This window comes from Microcaecilia unicolor, chromosome 3 (genome assembly GCF_901765095.1).
Source record: "Microcaecilia unicolor chromosome 3, aMicUni1.1, whole genome shotgun sequence".
In the NCBI taxonomy this organism is placed as follows: Eukaryota; Metazoa; Chordata; class Amphibia; order Gymnophiona; family Siphonopidae; genus Microcaecilia; species Microcaecilia unicolor.
This window is the reverse complement of record NC_044033.1, coordinates 361,339,825-361,359,409: the sequence shown is the minus strand read 5'-3', so window position 1 is coordinate 361,359,409 and position 19,585 is coordinate 361,339,825. Positions and strand designations below refer to the sequence as shown.

Here is a 19,585-nt window from a genome sequence, read left to right as displayed (position 1 = left end):
TATCATTTTTATGCAATCCCTTCTGAGATGAATAAGGCAGAGAATAAAGCAATTTGTTTTTCTTTCTGCTTCCTTTAGCTAATCTGAAACTGCAAGATATGAGAACTCTGCCCTGTAGTCAATGTATAAATAAATGCCAGACTGGGCTGGATGGATGAGGTATAGGGCAAAATGAACACCAGAGAGCTTCTGCAGAAACTAGGCTGAGAAACTAGGAAGAGAGCGGAGAGAGTGGTGGTGCTTTAAATCTAGTGTAATCTTGCAGAGTCAGGCTATATACGGTAATTCTGTTGTCATAATCTATTTAAAAATACACACCTCATTCTCATACAACATTCAAGCAAGCTAGAACTTTTCCATTAAGATTCATTTTCACCTAGCTCGGAAAGGAAGTCACTTGTCCCCAAGCAGCTGAAGTGAATTCACCCCAAATTATTTCTTTGTGGTCCTACCCACCACAATAGCAGTTTTATATATCCTCCTGAAAAGTCCCGTTTTTTTTTTTTGCTCCACTAAGTTTAAGTTGTCCATACTTCAATGAATCCCATTACGCCCTGATCATGACTGAATAAATAGGGATGGGCTGGAGTGTAAATTTTAAGGGGTTTTGATGTTAGCTTCAGAACTTAGTACAAGAACAGTACCGGGCAGACTTCTACAGTCTGTGTCCTGAGAAAGGCAAGGACAAATCAAACTCGGGTATACATATGGCGCCTAAAAAATCCACAGGGAAAACCATTTTCACCTAAGCATATTCTATAAGCATAGAATACCTTTAGTTGATATCCCAGCACCTAAAACTACTCATGTCCATTATTTACATAAAAACATGGCGTAAATCCCAGCAAGTTGATTTTGGTGCACTGACCCATAGTCTATAACTACGCATGTAAAATGAGTTTATCTTGTTGGGCAGACTGGATGGACTGTACAGGTCTTTATCTGCCGTCATTTACTATGTTATGTTATGTATTCTTCCAAACCTATGGCATCTCCCTATTTTAACTTGAAGATTTTTGTTTTTGTTTGTATATCTTGTCAGTCTGTCTTGACTAGATTGTAAATTCATAGAATTAAGGACTGTCTATAATGTATATCTATCAATAGCTACATATATTTGTTAGTACTATATAAATAAGAACAACAACAATAATAATAATAATAATAATAATATGGTTTAGTTTGTAGGTCAGGTATTTCCTCTTCTGAGATTTCACATTACAGTTCGCTAATGTCTCTTCTCCCCCTCCTTCATCTATTCTCCTTCCACCTACTACAGGCTTTTAGTTGCTAGGTAACACTACATTCCTGATTAAAGCAGGATGAGGAATTTAGATTAGTTAGGAACTGGGCAATACTCTTGGAAAGGGGAAGCCTATTCGGAAAGGATGGACTCCACCTTAACCGGGATGGAACAAGGCTGCTGGCACTAACATTTAAAAGGGAGACTGAGCAGCTGGTAAACTAAAATGGAGATGGGGGGGGGGGGGGGGGAGCTGACAGTCGCCCAGGAGTGCATGGTTCAGTGTGGAGTATCCTTAAAGGCTACTATTTAAACAGGACATTTAGGGAATCCCAGTAGAGAGGTTTCAACAATGGTGAAAGAAAACCAGAAGTGTTTAATAGGAGAACAGAGTAAAGGATGCAAATCATCCCCGTCATCTTCTAAGCAGCTTGTAAATACAAGGAAAATACACAATTCGAACTGTCTGTATACAAATGCTAGAAGCCTAAAAAATAAGATGGGAGGGTTAGAGTGTATATCACTAAATGAAGAGGTAGATATAGTAGGCATCTCAGAGACCTGATGGACAATCAATAGGACACTGTATTAACAGGGTACAAATTATATTGCAATGATAGAGTGGATCAAATTGGAGGGTGGGTGTTGCATTATATGTTAGAGAGAGAATTGAGTCAAACAAAATAAACATTCTACACGAAACAGCAGCGTGGAATACTTGTGGATAGAAATTTAATATGTGAAGGGAAGGAGTATACTGGTAGGGCACCTCGAATATTATGTTCAATTCTGGTCACCGCGTCTCAAAAAAGGTATACTGGAATTAGAAAAGGTACAGAGAAGGGCGACAAAAATGATAAAGGGGATGACACGACTTCCCTAAGAGGAAAGGCTGAAGTGTCTAGGGCTCATCAACTTGGAGAAAAGATGGCTGAGGGGAGATATGATAGAGGTCTATAAAATAATGAGTGGAGTGGAACGGGTAGACATGAATCGTTTGTTTACTCTTTCCAAAAATACTAGGACTAGGGGGCATGCGATTAAGCTACAAAGCAGTAAATTTAATACAAATTGGAGAAAATGTTTCTTCACTCAACATGTAATTAAACTCTGGAATTCGTTGCCAGAGAATGTGGTAAAGGCAGTTACAGTGGTGGAAATAAGTATTTGATCCCTTGCTGATTTTGTAAGTTTGCCCACTGACAAAGACATGAGCAGCCCATAATTGAAGGGTAGGTTATTGGTAACAGTGAGAGATAGCACATCACAAATTAAATCCGGAAAATCACATTGTGGAAAGTATATGAATTTATTTGCATTCTGCAGAGGGAAATAAGTATTTAATCCCTCTGGCAAACAAGACCTAATACTTGGTGGCAAAACCCTTGTTGGCAAGCACAGCGGTCAGACGTCTTCTGTAGTTGATGATGAGGTTTGCACACATGTCAGGAGGAATTTTGGTCCACTCCTCTTTGCAGATCATCTCTAAATCATTAAGAGTTCTGGGCTGTCGCTTGGCAACTCGCAGCTTCAGCTCCCTCCATAAGTTTTCAATGGGATTAAGGTCTGGTGACTGGCTAGGCCACTCCATGACCCTAATGTGCTTCTTCCTGAGCCACTCCTTTGTTGCCTTGGCTGTATGTTTTGGGTCATTGTCGTGCTGGAAGACCCAGCCACGACCCATTTTTAAGGCCCTGGCGGAGGGAAGGAGGTTGTCACTCAGAATTGTACGGTACATGGCCCCATCCATTCTCCCATTGATGCGGTGAAGTAGTCCTGTGCCCTTAGCAGAGAAACACCCCCAAAACATAACATTTCCACCTCCATGCTTGACAGTGGGGACGGTGTTCTTTGGGTCATAGGCAGCATTTCTCTTCCTCCAAACACGGCGAGTTGAGTTCATGCCAAAGAGCTCAATTTTTGTCTCATCTGACCACAGCACCTTCTCCCAATCACTCTCGGCATCATCCAGGTGTTCACTGGCAAACTTCAGACGGGCCGTCACATGTGCCTTCCGGAGCAGGGGGACCTTGCGGGCACTGCAGGATTGCAATCTGTTATGTCGTAATGTGTTACCAATGGTTTTCGTGGTGACAGTGGTCCCAGCTGCCTTGAGATCATTGACAAGTTCCCCCCTTGTAGTTGTAGGCTGATTTCTAACCTTCCTCATGATCAAGGATACCCCACAAGGTGAGATTTTGCGTGGAGCCCCAGATCTTTGTCGATTGACAGTCATTTTGTACTTCTTCCATTTTCTTACTATGGCACCAACAGTTGTCTCCTTCTCGCCCAGCGTCTTACTGATGGTTTTGTAGCCCATTCCAGCCTTGTGCAGGTGTATGATCTTGTCCCTGACATCCTTAGACAGCTCCTTGCTCTTGGCCATTTTGTAGAGGTTAGAGTCTGACTGATTCACTGAGTCTGTGGACAGGTGTCTTTCATACAGGTGACCATTGCCGACAGCTGTCTGTCATGCAGGTAACGAGTTGATTTGGAGCATCTACCTGGTCTGTAGGGGCCAGATCTCTTACTGGTTGGTGGGGGATCAAATACTTATTTCCCTCTGCAGAATGCAAATAAATTCATATACTTTCCACAATGTGATTTTCCGGATTTAATTTGTGATGTGCTATCTCTCACTGTTACCAATAACCTACCCTTCAATTATGGGCTGCTCATGTCTTTGTCAGTGGGCAAACTTACAAAATCAGCAAGGGATCAAATACTTATTTCCACCACTGTAGCTTAGTGGGGTTTAAAAAAGGTCTGGACGGCTTCCTAAAGGAAAAGTCGTTAGACCATTATTAAATTGACTTGGGGAAAATCCACTGCTATTTCTGGGATAAGCAGCATAAAATGTATTGAACATTTTCGGGATCTTGCCAGGTATTTGTGACCTGGATTGGCCACTGTTGGAAACAGGATGCTGGGCTTGATGGACCTTTGGTCTGACCCAGCATGTTCAGATCAGCAAGTCTTTCCTCATACGTCTTGTAACGCAAATCCCATACTATTTTTGTAGCTTTTCTTTGCACCACTTCAATTCTTTTTACATCTTTAGCAAGATACGGCCTCCAAAACTGAATACAATACTCCAGGTGGGGCCTCACCAATGACTTGTACATGGGCATCAACACCTTCTTTCTTCTGCTGGTCACACCTCTCTCTATACAGCCTAGCAACCTTCTGGCTATGGCCACCGCCTTGTCACACTGTTTCATCGCCTTCAGATCATCAGATACTATTACCCTAAGATCCCTCTCCCTGTCTGTACATATCGCCTAACACATATGTCTCCTGTGGATTTCTACTCCCTAAGTGCATCACTTTGCATTTCTTTGCATTGAATTTTAATTGCCAAACATTAGACCAATCTTCTAGCTTCTGCAGATCCTTTTTCATGTTTTCCATTCCCTCCGGGGTGTTCACTCTGTGACAAATCTTGGTATCATCCGCAAAAAGGCAAACTTTACCTTCTAACCCTTCGGCAATGTCACTCACAAATATATTAAACAGAATCGTCCCCAGCACCAATCCCTGAGGCACTCCACTACTCACATTTCCCTCATCCCAGTGGATTCCATTAAACACCACCCTCTGGCATCTGTCCGTCAACCAGTTCCTAATCCAGTTCACCACGTTGGGTCCTATCTTCAGCCTGTCAAATTTATTCAAGAGCCTCCTGTGGGGAACCTTGTCAAAAGCTTTGCTGAAATCTAAATAGATTACATCTTTAGCACATCCTTGATTCAGTTCTCTGGTCACCCAGTCAATGAATTCAATGAGATTTGTTTGGCACGATTTACCTTTGGTAAAACCATGTTGTCTCTGATCTTGCAACTTATTGGCTTCCAGGAAATTCACTATCCTTTCCTTCAGCATCGCTTCCATTACTTTTCCAATAACTGAAGTGAGGATTACCGGCCTGTAGTTTCCAGCTTCTTCCCTATCACCGCTTTTGTGAAGAGGGACCACATCCACTCTTCTCCAATCCCACAGAACCTCTCCCATCTCCAAGGATTTATTAAACAAATCTTTAAGAGGACCCGCCAGAACCTCTCTGAGCTCCCTCAATATTCTGGGGTGGATCCCGTCTGGTCCCATGGCTTTGTCCACCTTTAGATTTTCAAGTTGTTCATACACACTGTCTTCTGTGAGAGGCTGATGAGTCATGGGGTAGGAGGCAATGTTCTGCTGTGGATTAGGAATTAGTTACTGGTCAGAAAACAGAGGGTAGAGTTAAATGGCCATTTCTCTTAATGAAGGAGGGTGAATAGTGGAGTGACGCAGGGATTTGTACTGGGACCGGTGCTATTTAACATTTTTGTAAATGTTCTGGAAACTGGAATGACAAGTGAGGTGAATAAATTTGCAGATGACACAAAACTATTCAAAGTTGTTAAAACAAATGTGGACTGTGAAAAAATTGCAGGAAGACTATAGAAAATTGGAGGACTGGGCATCCAAATGGCAGATGAAATTTAATGTGGACAAAGGCAAAGTGATGTACAGTACATTGGGAAAAATAATCCAAATCATAGTTACCTGATGCTAGGGTCCACCTTTAGAGTCAGCACCCAAGGAAAAGATCTAGATGTCATTGTAGACAATATGCTGATATCTTCTACCCAGTGTGCGGCAGCGTCCAAAAAAAAAGCAAACAAGATGCAAGGAATTATTAGTAAAGGGATTGTAAATAAGACCAAGAATACTACAATGCCTCTGTATCACTCCATGATGCGACCTCACCTTGAGATTGCATTCAGTTCTGGTCGCCATATATCAAAAAAGATATAGCAGAATTAGAAAAGGTTCAAGGAGGAGCAGCTAAAATAATAAAGGGATGGACCTCCTCTAATATGAGGAAAGGCTAAAGAGGTTAAGACTCTTCAACTTGGAAAAGGGAAATCTGAGGGGAGATATGAGTGAGGTCTGAAAAATCTTGAGTGGTGTAGAACGGGTAAAAATGAATCAATTTTGTACTCTTTCAAAAAAGTATAAAGACTAGGGGACACTCAATGAAATTACATGGAAATACTTTTAAAACAAATAGGAGGAAATAGTTTTTCACTCGACAAATAGTTAAGCTCTGAAGCTTGTTGCCAGAGGATGTGGTAACAGTGGTTAGCTTTTTGGGGGGTTAAAAAAGGTTTGGACAAAGTTCCTGGAGGAAAAGTCCATAGTCTGTTATTGAGATGGGGGGGGGGGGGGGGGGGGAAGCCATAGTTTGCCCCAGGATTGATAGCAAGAAATGTTTCTACTAATTGGGTTTCTGCCAGGTACATGTGACCTGGATTGGCCACTGTTGGAAGCAGGATACTGAGCTAAATGGTGAAGGCCTGGAACGGGAAATTATTAGGGATAGGCACCCACAACATTTTTCTTTCTTGTTTGTGTGTGTGGGGGGGGGGGGGGGATGCCTCTGGCCCCCATGCCTCTCCCATGGCCACACTCTCTTTGCAACTTTGTGCTGAAATACTTACATGCTATTCTATAAATGGGCGTGTAAATATGTTTTTGCACAGATCTGCTGATTCTGCCCCATTTTAGTGCCTTGCAGCCTTTAAAAAGCTTTTTTTTGTGCTGAAAATTCAGTGCAGAAGTAACACGTAATGTTTGGCGCCATATAAAGAATTTCCTCCATAATGCACATTCTCTTTAAAGAGTACACACTATCCCCTAAATTCTATATATGGCACCTAGAGATATGTACGCAAATCGGTACACATAGCTGATTTGTGCACGTATCAATTGAGTGACGACCCAATCGGTGCCGATAATTGGATGTTAACAAGCAATTATCGGCACTAATTTACATGAATTAGAATTTATGTGCACTACTCACTGAGCATATTCCACCGTGCAGATCTCAAAAGGGAGCGTGGCCGTGGGTGATGCATACGTGGGTTGTGAGTGTTCCTAAAATTTATGTGCAGTGTTATAGAATACCCTGTTCTGTGCCTAAAGTTAGGCATGGACATTAATATCAGCTTTTCATCGGTGAAAATGACTGTACCTAAATTTTAGTTGTATGAATGGCGTTATGTGTATTGTACAAACCGCATCTAAACTTAGACACAGTTTATAGAATAAATATAGACGCATTTTCCATCAGTGCTGATTTTGATAGCTGCAAAATATAGAATCTGGCCTTATTTGTACATCTTGCTGTATACCGCCTTGCGTGAATTTGTTGAAAAAGGTGGAAAATAAATCCAATAAATGATGTATGCTATTTTCTAATAGATACACTTTTGCAAAGCATCATGCATGTGTGAACCTATGTACACATGTGCACGTGCACATTCTATCAGGAAAAAGCACGCATTGTGGGAGATTCTACATATGGCGCCTAAAAAATCCACAGGGAAAACCATTTTCACCTAAGCATATTCTATAAGCATAGAATACCCTTAGTTGATATCCCACACCTAAAACTACTCACGTCCATTATTTACACCAATAAAAACATGGCGTAAATCCCAGCAAGTTGATTTAGGCGCACTGAAACCATAGTCTATAACTACGCATGTAAATTTTAGAATGCTCACGAAAGGCCATTTCCCCGCCCATAACCATGCCCCTTTTCCCCTGTATGCATTAAAATTTAGGTTCTCTGCATTACAGAGCTTAGTGATTTGTGTGTGTAAATTCTAATTATTGTCAAATAGTGCTCATTATTGCTTGTTAAGTGCTGTTAACAGCTCTGATTGGCTTGTTAAGCCAATTAAGTTATATGCACTGTTATAGAATCCACCTGGATTTTGGCATGAAATGCTAGGCACGCTATATAGAATCCGGGGGAAATTCTATAAATGATGCTCAAAATGGGCGCTGAAAAAAAATAGATGCTAGGCACTGTTTTCTAAAGGGTGCTCACCCTTTATGGAATAATGCGTAGTGCCAATTCCCGCACCCAGCTTTAGGCGCCAGACTTAGGCCTGCTAAAACCTGTGTAAATGTTGGCACCTAAGTTAGGTACACTGAGACGGTATTGTGTAACCACACATGCAACTTTTCAGAACACCCCAACACGCTCATGGATATGCCACCTTTTGAGTTACACATTGGTAGAGTTAGACGCCATGCCTTATAGAATAGCAACCAACCAGGTGCTCACGCAGATTTTAATGAGTGCCAATTAACATCAGTAATTAGTTGTTGGCATTCAACTGTTGATGGTTAAGAGCTCATTAACCAATTAATTTTCACATGCATTTCGGCACTGCTCCTAAATTTGGGCACCATATATAAAATCTGGGATATGTGACATGGGTGTAGCCAGCCCTCCAATTTTGGGGACACCCAGGGGTGGACTGGGAGAGCAACACATTCCTCCTTTCTCTTCCCTCCACCTCTTCCCATGTGCGCTAAATATACTTTTGCAGGCAGGGATGTTGAGGCCCCCACCAGTCAAATAAATAGTGCCCGAGCTGCTTCCCTCCTCCTCGCACTGCTTCCTTCCTGCAGAAGTTAGCGGCTGAAGGCACCACTACCGACTTCTGCAAGAAGGAAGTGGTGCAAGGAGGAGGGGAGTGGCAGCACTATATTTATTTTGTGGTGGGGTTTGGGCATCCTCATCAGCAAAGGTAAAGGGGTGCTGCAGTTCTGGAAGGGGTCTGAGCCCAAAGTGGGGAGCCCAGCCCCCCTCCCTTGTGGCTATACCACTGGTATGTGCATATAGTGCACACTCTTATCAACAAACATTTCTTTCAAATGGCATTCTATCCCTATAAATTATTGTTCCAAGAAGTGGAGCAGGACTGCAATGAAGCACGAAAGTTACACATGTAGTTTGCAAAACCTGCCACTTACATTGGTAAGTGCCAGCAGTTAAACGTGCAGAGCCCCAAGGGATGTCATTCTTTTTTGAATGTGCCATTTTGTAAAATAGCTATTCCCATTGTCCACACAGCGAAAAACAATGTATATTTCCCATGGCCTTATAGTGTTTTTACAAAAGTCTCAGCATTCAGTGAGCCTTTTGCAAAATATGCATCAAAATATGCGTATCCAGATTTGGGTGTCCTTTTTTGTTTGCGTTTTTACCTAAATGGCCAATGTTAAACTGGTCTTTATGCACCAGCTGGGAAAAATGTAAAATTTGACACATTCAGGTAAGCAAACTGAGGAAGGTTTTTGCCATCAAGAAGTTGTTCTGACTGAATCAATTGCTGTAATTGACAGACAAATCAGCCACCACTAAACTGTACTATCGATTAGACCCAGTCAGAAGGGCAGGCACAGCATGAAAGCTTCATGATGGAGTTTTTGTTTGACAACCAGGAAACTGAACAGACCACAAAACAGTGCACCTAAATATTGTCTGACTCAAACAGCAGTGCTACCTTAAAAAAGATAACCACTCTCTTTAAGTTTAGCACTACAAAGCTGGCAGTCCTGCTTAGATATCTTGTCTGAATATTCTTTTAAGGATAACTTGATAAGTCATTCTCTTGTCTTTAAGTAGCAGTCGTCCTACTGAATATTGCTTCTAACCTGAGGGATTTTCGGACTCTGCAGTCTGTGTTTAAAAAATACAAAGTAACCTTTTAACCCTAATTTATTGGTGTTAGAAGTATTTGTTTGACTGAGAGCCTTAGTAAGTCCTGGAGTTGGTTTAGAAGAAAAAAAACTATAAAATTCACAGCTTCTTAAAGTGCAGAAAATATATTATGATGACAACACAACAAAACCAAAGCTCGTAATGGACATATAATAACTCTTCCTCTCTACGATTCTCTTCCTCTCTACGATTCCCTAATGTGTCTGTACATACGAACCTTATTCTACCACAACATTACTGTACTTGTTCATACTGGAATTGGCAAACGCCTTTACGGTACTATGTAAGCCACATTGAGCCTGCAAATAGGTGGGAGAATGGGGGATACGAATGTAACAAATAAATTAATTAATTAAACTAGAGTACTTATTTACATAAAACAGATTTGTGCCCTTGAGTGGAACTGACTCCTCACAACCATACAATGGGAGACCTTACCCCCCTTCTAGTTTTCCTGGCATGACACAGGAGTGGTTTATCCTTATCTTGTGGCACAACTATATCACTGCCATTGGAGCCGATTCTGTGGGTGCTGTGGGTGCTTGAGCACCCCCAATATTGAGAAAATTCCTTGTATGTGTCCAGGGAGGGGTCATTTCCATTGGGTTTAGCACCCCCAATAATTTTGAAAAGTTGGCTCCTATGATCACTGCTGCCAGAACCTGAGCCTGAGGCATGGAGACTTTAATGACTTGCCCAAAGCAAGAATGTGAGCCTTTTGGTTTGCCGCCCACTGCTCTAATCATTAGGCTACTCCTCAGCTACACAAAAATGCAGACGGAGGAAAAAAAAAGAAACACAACAAACTAGTTCCACTTCCACTATATTACAAATATAAGCTGCAGTGTTTCATGTGACCAGTAGAGGTCATGGCAGCATAGAAAAGGGAAAGAAGGATTGAGAGCTGCCAGAGGTAAAGGAAAAACTGAAAAGGAAAGCCATTAATGGTCAGGTGCTGAGAAAGAACTAAGAGCAAAATCTGTCCACAGGGAGATCAAGGACTTCCCTTCTGTTATGCAGGCTCCTGATGGTAATTATTGCTTAGTCAGGCTTAGTCAAACAAATGCTTCCAACTGATACACATTGCTGTTCAAAGAATTCCTCTATTAAACATAGAACCTGAGTCTGAGAATCTCTCCAAGGAATCAGATTTCACCCTGATTAAACAGATTTTACACTCATGCTAGGTGTCAGAAACCTGACCCCTAGGAATACTACCTCAAAGCTACCACTAGGGGTTTGGTTATGTAGAGCCATTTTGTCTAAACAACCACTGGGAAAAATTGGATATTTCTCCTCCCTCCATTGCCTCTCCTACCCAACCCTTGGGGTGAGTCAGAATGCCAGGGGACAATAGAGGCAAGCAAGAGTGGACTAACAGTGATCTGGGCCCCTAACTACCTATCAAAAGTGATTAAACTAGATGGAGGCTAGGGCTCCCTACTGTTGTGGGCCCTTGAGCACTGCCCTATTATTCCTATGGTCAGTCTCCCCCTGGAGACAAGAGAGAAATCCACTCACTCCTGCCCAGGTGGATGCCTATGCAAAATAGCATTGCTGAACCCATAGCTGATCCTCGGTTTAATTATGATAAGTGACAGAAGTGAGGAAGAGAGTTAAAATGTTTTAGTCCCACATCAGGGCTGGGGAGCAGTGTTTCTTTTAAGCTGTGCACATCTGCGCATGCACACAGATCAAGAACCCTGAACACAGGGCACAACATAGCACACACATAAGAAATAGTTCTGCAAGAAATTTTATTAGGTGTTATAGAGCAGCACAGAGACACTTCACTTGGGTTATTTCAGTTTGGTGTTACCAGGGCTTTTTTTGTGCCAGTACACGCCAGTACAGTGTACTGCCACCTTTATTTCCTTGCCCACTCATCCTCCCATCTTCCGCGGCCACTGCTGCTTTTTCCAATGAGCAGCAGCAGCGGGCAAATCAAGGAGTAAAAGGCGTGGGGCTGCAGTGCTCAGATACGCACTGTCAGGTCTACTGATCCTCTGACCCTCTGATGTCAATTTCCTGTTCTGGGGCAGGAGATCGGCAGAATTGATAGTGCGCATCTGAGCACTGTGGCCCCACACCTTCTAATTGATGGGAAAATGTGGGATACAAATGCTACAAATAAATAAATATTCCTTGATTTGCCTGCCACTGCTACTCATTGGGAGAAGCATCAGTGGCCACGGGAGATGGGGGGGATGAGTGGACAAATGCTGGAATGCAGTTGAGAGGAGAGGGGCAAATGCTGGATGGAAGTGTGGAGAAGAGAGAGGGGGTAAAATGCTGGATGGAAGTAGGGGCAAGCTGTAGGTAGACACAGTCAAAAGAGGGAAATTGAAGATTGGATAGTAAGAATTAAATGTGGACAGAGGCAGAAAATAAAATTGAAGAAAGCTGAAAGGAAAAGGAGGAGAGAAAAATGACAAACAGGAAATCCTGGCAACAGAGTTAACAGAAGGTGAGGAAAGTAGAAACCAGAGACTGGGACAACACAATAGAAAAAAAGTATGTGGCCAGACAACAAAGGTAGAAAAAAGAAATTTAATTTTAGTTTAAGATAAAGTAGTGTGGTAGCTGTGTTAATTTTCTTTTTATTTGCAGTTGTTAATTTGTAATGTAGTGAATGGAATATGTCAGTTTTTGAAATTTACATCTGATATCATTTTAGCAGTACAAGGAGAAAATATTTTTGTTTTTCTGGTGTTGTCCTGCATGCCAGAGTCTGGTTTTGGGGGGTTTCAGCTGAATTTTTGTCTACATATTTTATCCGTTTATGGTCACTCTTAGGTTTTTTTTTGTTGGGCCAAGGACTTGTGTACTGTTGTCAATTATGCCTTTTTATATGCTTCATGGCTGGTAAAATGGGTGTGGCTACAGCAGGTTGTGGCTACTGTAGGGGTGGAGCCATAGATAGTGACTCTGCTCTTAAGGTTGGCTCTGTATGAGTACCAGCACCTTTTTTCTTACAAAAAAAGCATTGGGTATTACCCACATAGAATGGCATAATAGATTTGATCATTTACTCTATAAATATACTTGTGCTTATCTATACAAATAAGAAGTCAGATTTGATTTGATGTTTTCTCATTATTCTAACAAGTGATATGCTAGAATAAGTTAATGTAGAATTACTTTCATTAAAAGAATTACTTAACACTTTTGAAATCTCAATATTGTTTGCATAATATACTACAAATGCCTATTGCTTCTTCTTCAAAATTTGCATAATCTTTAATTAAATAAGACATAACAATTATGGTAGTGGCAAAATTATGGGCCGCAGTTTTATTTGATAAACTGTAACATGGGCATTCGCATCACTCCTCACGCTATCGCTCAACTTTATTTCAACCAGAATAACTGAACAGACACAGAAATCAATGTGGCAAAAAAGCAATGGCTGCAGCTACATTAAATCTTAATTGTTCCTTCATTCAGGCAAATTAAGTACGACACCATCTGACATTATCTTCTCAGTCACAGGCCCTATTCTCTAGAATGCACTACCTCTCCATCTACAACAGCAGACTTCCCTAAAGAAATTCAAATCGGATTTGAAAGCCTTCCATTTGAAAATGGCTATACCTAACCCTTGAGACTGTTTTCGGCACAAGCTTGCCAGACACTCCACTTCCTTCGTACCTTATTCCACTCTACTGTTTATCTTGCTTATTATTTATTGAAGTTAACTTTCTTCCCCTCCACCTCTTGCCTTCCTCACTTCTGAGTCTCTCTCTCCATTTTCTATCTTGCTGCCCCCATTTTAGAACTTTAAACCATTCAGATATGTTGTTGATGTGTGAGACAACAAATGCTAATTAAACTTGGAAACTTAACCTGCATGCACTACCTAAGACACCCAAACCCAGTGTAATCTTCCCCACCCCAGAACAGATAAATGATGAACTAGCCTCCTCCTATACCAGCATAGTGTGACCCCCTCCCCTGAAAATGCCCATGCTTGAAGGGTGGGAGGAAGGATTTTCAGCCCCCCTCCTCTCCCCCTTCCTCCAGCCCCCTCCCTCTCCCCCTTCCACCCCTCCTTCCTCTACCTCTTCCATTCCCCCTCCTACCCCTCCTTCCTGCACCCACCCTTCCGCTCCCCCTTCTACGCCTCCTCCACCCTCTCCCCTTCCTCTCACCACTCCTCCTAACACGCCCACTCCCTCTAACGTCCCACCGCCCCTTACCCCCCTCCCCCTTTACCAGATTTTGCCTCTACTTTGCAGTCTTCAGTTACACAAGCAGAACTTAACCAATGGAAACTAGCAGGCTGCTTCCTCAATCCTGATGGTGTCTGGACGCACCCTCATGGTCAGTTATGTGCTTCACAGTACATGGTCTCTTTGCTCCTACATTCACTCCATTACCCACGTCATTTGAATGCTGCTATATTGTATAACCAACTATCTACTAAGTTGTAGACTCCACAGCTGCTAGCCTTATGTAAGACGGTTGTGCAGCATTGTTACAAATGTTTTCTGTATACACCTAAGCGGGGTCCTGCTATCCCTACTGGTCACTTGCCCATTGTGCAAGGCCCAGGCCTCCACTGGCATGTTGATTTTACAGATATGCAGATACCTGTCCGAGGTAAACGGTACCTGCTTGTCTGCGTGGATGCCTTTTCGAGATGGATAGAAGCATTTCCCTGCACCAGAGAAACTGCTCAGGTCATGCCACCTTCTCTTTGTCAGGAAATCATTCCTAGATTTGGGATTCCTTGCCGGATTACTACAGACAATGGTTCTCATTTTGTTAATGACTTCCTCAAGTCTTTTCTTCCTGCTTTGGGTATTTCCCACCATACTGTTTGTGTTTACAAACCTACCAGCAATGGCCTAGTTGAGCACTACAATGGCCTTTTAAAAACGAAATTGAGACAACTTATGGCAAATGGCATTAAGACATGGCTCGATGCTCTGCCTCTGGCCTTGTTAGTCCTGCGAGCCCCCCATCTGCCTCTTTGAAGCTGTCTCCTTTCCAGCTCTGCACAGGCCGCCATATGCGCCTTATTAAAGGCAATCCTGATAACACCTTGCCTGACACCTATTCTGTTTACTGGGATGTATTGCAAACTATCATTACTTCTCTGTCTTCGATTCCACAGGCAATCTCATCCAGAAGAGCAGAGGGTAATGATAGCCCTGCCCCTGCCACCGGTCATCCAAAAGCTCTCAAAGTTGGAGATTTGGTTCACCGGAAGTACTACACCCCTATTTACGTAGGACCCTTCCAAATTAGTCAAGTTACGGGATCACATATCCTGGGTCTAACTGAAAGATATCCACATCTATAAACCTCCTGATCCTGACCTTTTCAAATCCGCTGACACTTCCAGATCCATCACCACAAATAAACCAGCCATCCCCACCAGCTCAGCAGTTACCACTGGTTCTGCAGCCTCCACAAACTACGGAATCTCTGGTACTACCACTTCATGCTGATGGACTAAAACCTTCTGTCCTGTGTCTAACAACTACAGATATTACCTTACAGGAAGAAATCACCTTACCTGAACGGAACATTGCCCATCAAAGTGAGCCCACTGCTGCACTTGCCATCTTTCCAGTGGAACCGTGTGACGCAAGTCCAACTTTTTGCTCTGAAACTCAGAGCAACCCACAAGAAAACACTGTACTCTGTACTCCAAAAACTGTGTTGGGACTTGTTGTACTTATATTACTCCTAACTTTGGTTTTGGGATTGATCTATTATACATTTGAAAAGATTCACAGGTTTCTTCAGTATACTCATTAATGTTACCTAGACTAATGTTAGACTGCTATTGAATTTCTTGTTACTATACTCTTGCCTACTTTCTCTATTCTCCTTACTGTTACTTGGCTCCTATATTTTCCCTGTTTAATTCTCCTGACTTAGGGAGGTATTTTCCACTGCATGACTCAGGCCGACACCCCCCAACCCCTATCTTGGGCCTCAATCACAAAAATCCACCCTAGGTACCCCAACAGTTGACTTACCCTGTTTTAATTGAAACCCTGTATCTAATCATTACTTTCCCTTTTAATTCTATTTAATGTTATTATTCCTGACAATATGAATCATCATTTGTTTTGTTATCAAATGGCTGGAGCTCACCCTAATGAGCCTCTGAACGGTGCCTTCCCCACTCACCCCCCCCCCCCCTAGATTGGGATCCTGGAATGGATGATGATCCTAACTGGGACCCTTTAACTAGATTTGATATCTTGTGTTACCCTTTATTTGATGCATGGACTACTGGATCTAACAGGTCCGTGTTCGATAACTTTGAAATTTTCCAGGGATGTGGACAAATTAAAATTGAACAGAGTTAAGTTGTTAAAATGATGGTATCAACCTATAGAATTGCCTGTAAGAATTGTTGCTGTTTATGTTACCAATAAAAATGATTTAAACTTAATATTGATCAAAGTGGGTGGCATCCTTGGTTTTTCATCTGGAAAATTGGAAATAGATATGTTGAAATTTATAAACTGCTCTCCTTATACGGATTGACAGGTGCTGTACCTCTCACTATAAATGCTATAGGAGTGTCAAGAGGGGTACTTGATCAATTTAAAGCCAGAAATCATTGTTGTACCTACATTCCCAATAATACTGACACTGATGATTCTGTTATAAAGGCATTACAAGACCTTTCTGCCTTAGCCAACAAAATTAGCTACTAAACCAGGTGTTGATACTGTTATCTAGTGCATTATTCCCTATGTTCGGAGGTTAGTCTTAAGCCTCCTTGTTACTACTCTCAGTACAAGGCAAACTACATTTCCACCACAAATTTTGTGTAGGACTACTGCTGTTTATTTTACTTATTTTAGTTCTATTGCATGTAACACAAGTATACCTCTTTTATTAAGGAAGACATTTATTCTGCTTATGCTGTTTAATTGAACTATTATACGTTTCTTTTCAGTTTGTTACATTTTGCCAATTTGTATAGACAGGTTTAGATTGGGTTTTTTTCATTTTCAAACTGTTGTACCTTTCATCATTGGACCTCGAGTGATAACTAAGCAGACTGTTTTCTACTGTTGATGATTTCTTAATCATCAAGCGAGAAATGTATTGATTTGCTTCAATTTCTGTACCAAGGAAGAAGATTATGTTCCTATGTATCTTCTAAAAACACTATAACTCAACAGTGCCTTCATATACGATCTAGGCCCATTACACTCAGAGTGTTGCCACTGCCTCACTCATAATCATAATGCTCCCTAGCAAGCAGTAGTTATTTATTACATTTGCTCTAGTGAGTTTTTTTTATGTAGCCAATATTAACCCTTTTATTAAAGCTAAAATGAAACATTGCTGCCCTAATAACACCAGTTTTAGCTATATTTACACAATCAAAGTTTGACTAATGATCAGCTTTGTAATAATGATATATTAGTTGATTGCAATCATATGTACTCAAATGTGTTGATTCCATTGTATGACACATAGATTTAAATGAATTCACATGTTTCCAAGTCTCACTCTGCCCTAGAGGGGTAGGTGTAGGATAGTTAGGCCCCTTGGGTTGGTTATGATAAATGGGGAATCCCAATGCTGCATTTCATCCAGCATACGATTATGTATCCACATGCTGACTCTTGCTATGGCCTTGTCCCTTATTGTGCCAGACCACCCATGTCACCTCAAACCTATACATCCCCCCACAGGACTCTAGGAGCCCTCTGGAAAGGACAGCCACACACACACTAGTAGTCATGTGTGCCGGCCCCCCCCTGAGGGGGCCTGGCAAGAGGGGAATGTAGAAATATGCTAGCCATTGCTCTCAGTGGAATACAGGCCAATGGCACAGGCTAAGAGCTCAGCCTCTTAAAATCAAAAATCATCTCTGATACAAAATATATTTCAGTGCAGCACAAGCTGAAGTGAGGTCCCAGAGAGCTGGCAAGGGAGGGGGCATTTGCTCTTGTCAACAATCCTGGGACTAGCACCTGCGAGAAGTCATGAGCAAGATGTTTTGATTAAAATGAAAGATAGTAGAGGGTCAGATGCAAGTAGAAGGGAGGGGGAAGCTGAAGAGAGCAAGATGACCTATGAAGTCATCTCTTCACAAATGTGCTCTGAACATAATTTGTTTATACTTAGAGTTTGGGAACATGTGAAGTCATTCTGATCAACTGACAAGGGCCAAGAGCTCTGGTGAGAAAGCTAGGGTCCATTGAAATGAATAGGGTCAAAATAGTATAAAAAGGGCAGCTTAGAGGGTATTAGTTCAGAAGACTTCAGGAGACTCCAGAAGGCTGTAGATGTGTCGTGAGGTGCTGTTCTACCATATGAATACGTGGTTACCTGTACTGCTGTTGGTGAGAATGTAATAAATTATCTTCTTATATCCCAGTGAGTCCTTCTGATTATGGAGTTTGTTAATTCCTGGACTGCTTGGGAGCAGTCTGGGGGAATATGAGGTCGAGATAATTGGTGGGAACACGCAAATTATTTACATTTGCAAGCTTGGTGGGAGGTTTTGTGAAGAGCCAGCCTATGGGGGCAGGGCCAAGAAGTAATAAAAGGCATTGCATGAAGAAAATTCTGTTCTTTCATAGCCCACCCTTGCTGAGACCCGTAATACTGAGGGGGAAATCCGAGGTACCAAGGCAGAGACATTTGCAGTTTTTGGTGATTGGAAGCCCCTGCACAATGCAGAGGGTGCCTGAGGAGTGTCTCTGACTTGGGAATGAGGTAGGAATGCTTGGGGGAAAATACACCCCAGGTACGAGGAGTGGGAGCAGGAGTGCCTCACTTCTGGCAGGACTTTCATTGCAATGTTTAAATGGACCCTGTTCCGGGATGGGACAAAGTAATTGAAAAAGTTAAAACAGTTATGTGGAGATGATCGTGGACTGAAAATTAATCATGAGGAGATTGCCAATTACCTTGTTCTAGTTGCAAATAGAGGAGATATTGAGATAGGACTGAACTGTGATTTGTATGCCCTGATATAATTGGAGAATATGTTTTGCACTGTGCTGACCACCTAAAAAGACCCTGAATTGTGCAGACCAAGTTATCAAACTTATGAACTGTTTTTCTAAGTTGCTGTTAGTAAACCATGTTGAAGTTGTTGCTGACTAATTATCAAGTAAAAGTGCCCAGAACGAGAGTACCCTCGGCCTACCGGAGTTATTCCAGCCCCGGCCTGCACCCAGCTCGAGTGACCTAGAAAGTGGGAGCAGAGTGAATGTGAATGGAAAAAAACATTTTGTTTGTGTGACCCTGGTCCTGTGTGGAGGAGTAAGTGACCATTGGAGTGAGGAGCTAAGCTGAAGGTATGCCCGAGGTTACAATAACATTAAAATAACATCAAATCTCAGTGAGACCCACAGGTACAGCACCTGTCAATCCGTATAAGGAGAGCATTTTTTTCCAATGGGGCCTGTGCAGCATCAGTTCTTTGTTCTTTCCCTCACCTTGCCCATCCCACGACTCTCCTTGCTTCAGCGCAGTGGCATAGCCAAGGGTGGGCCTGGGTGGGCCCAGGCCCACCCACTTTGGGCTCAGACCCACCCAGTAGTAGCTGGCAGAGATCCCCAAGCCCCACCAGCCGAAAACTCCCAACAACTGTCCCTCCTGCGTACCTTGTAAATAGATCTTCATAACAATAACAAGAAGCAGCATAAGGAGTGTCAATGCAAATGCAAGGCGCAGATAAAGAAGGACAAGAGGGATTACGAAAAAAAGATAGCATTAGAGGCAAAAAAACATAGTAAAAAATTTTTTCGGTATATTAAAAGCAGGAAGCCGGCAAAAGA

At 42.1% G+C, this 19,585-nt stretch overlaps 1 protein-coding gene across 1 annotated transcript in view; it reads left to right on the top strand.

Annotated features, from left to right (window-relative positions):
* The window catches only part of GPRC6A (G protein-coupled receptor class C group 6 member A), a 78,976-nt gene that overhangs the window by 48,009 nt on the left and 11,382 nt on the right, over positions 1 to 19,585 (top strand). The window lies entirely within an intron of this gene.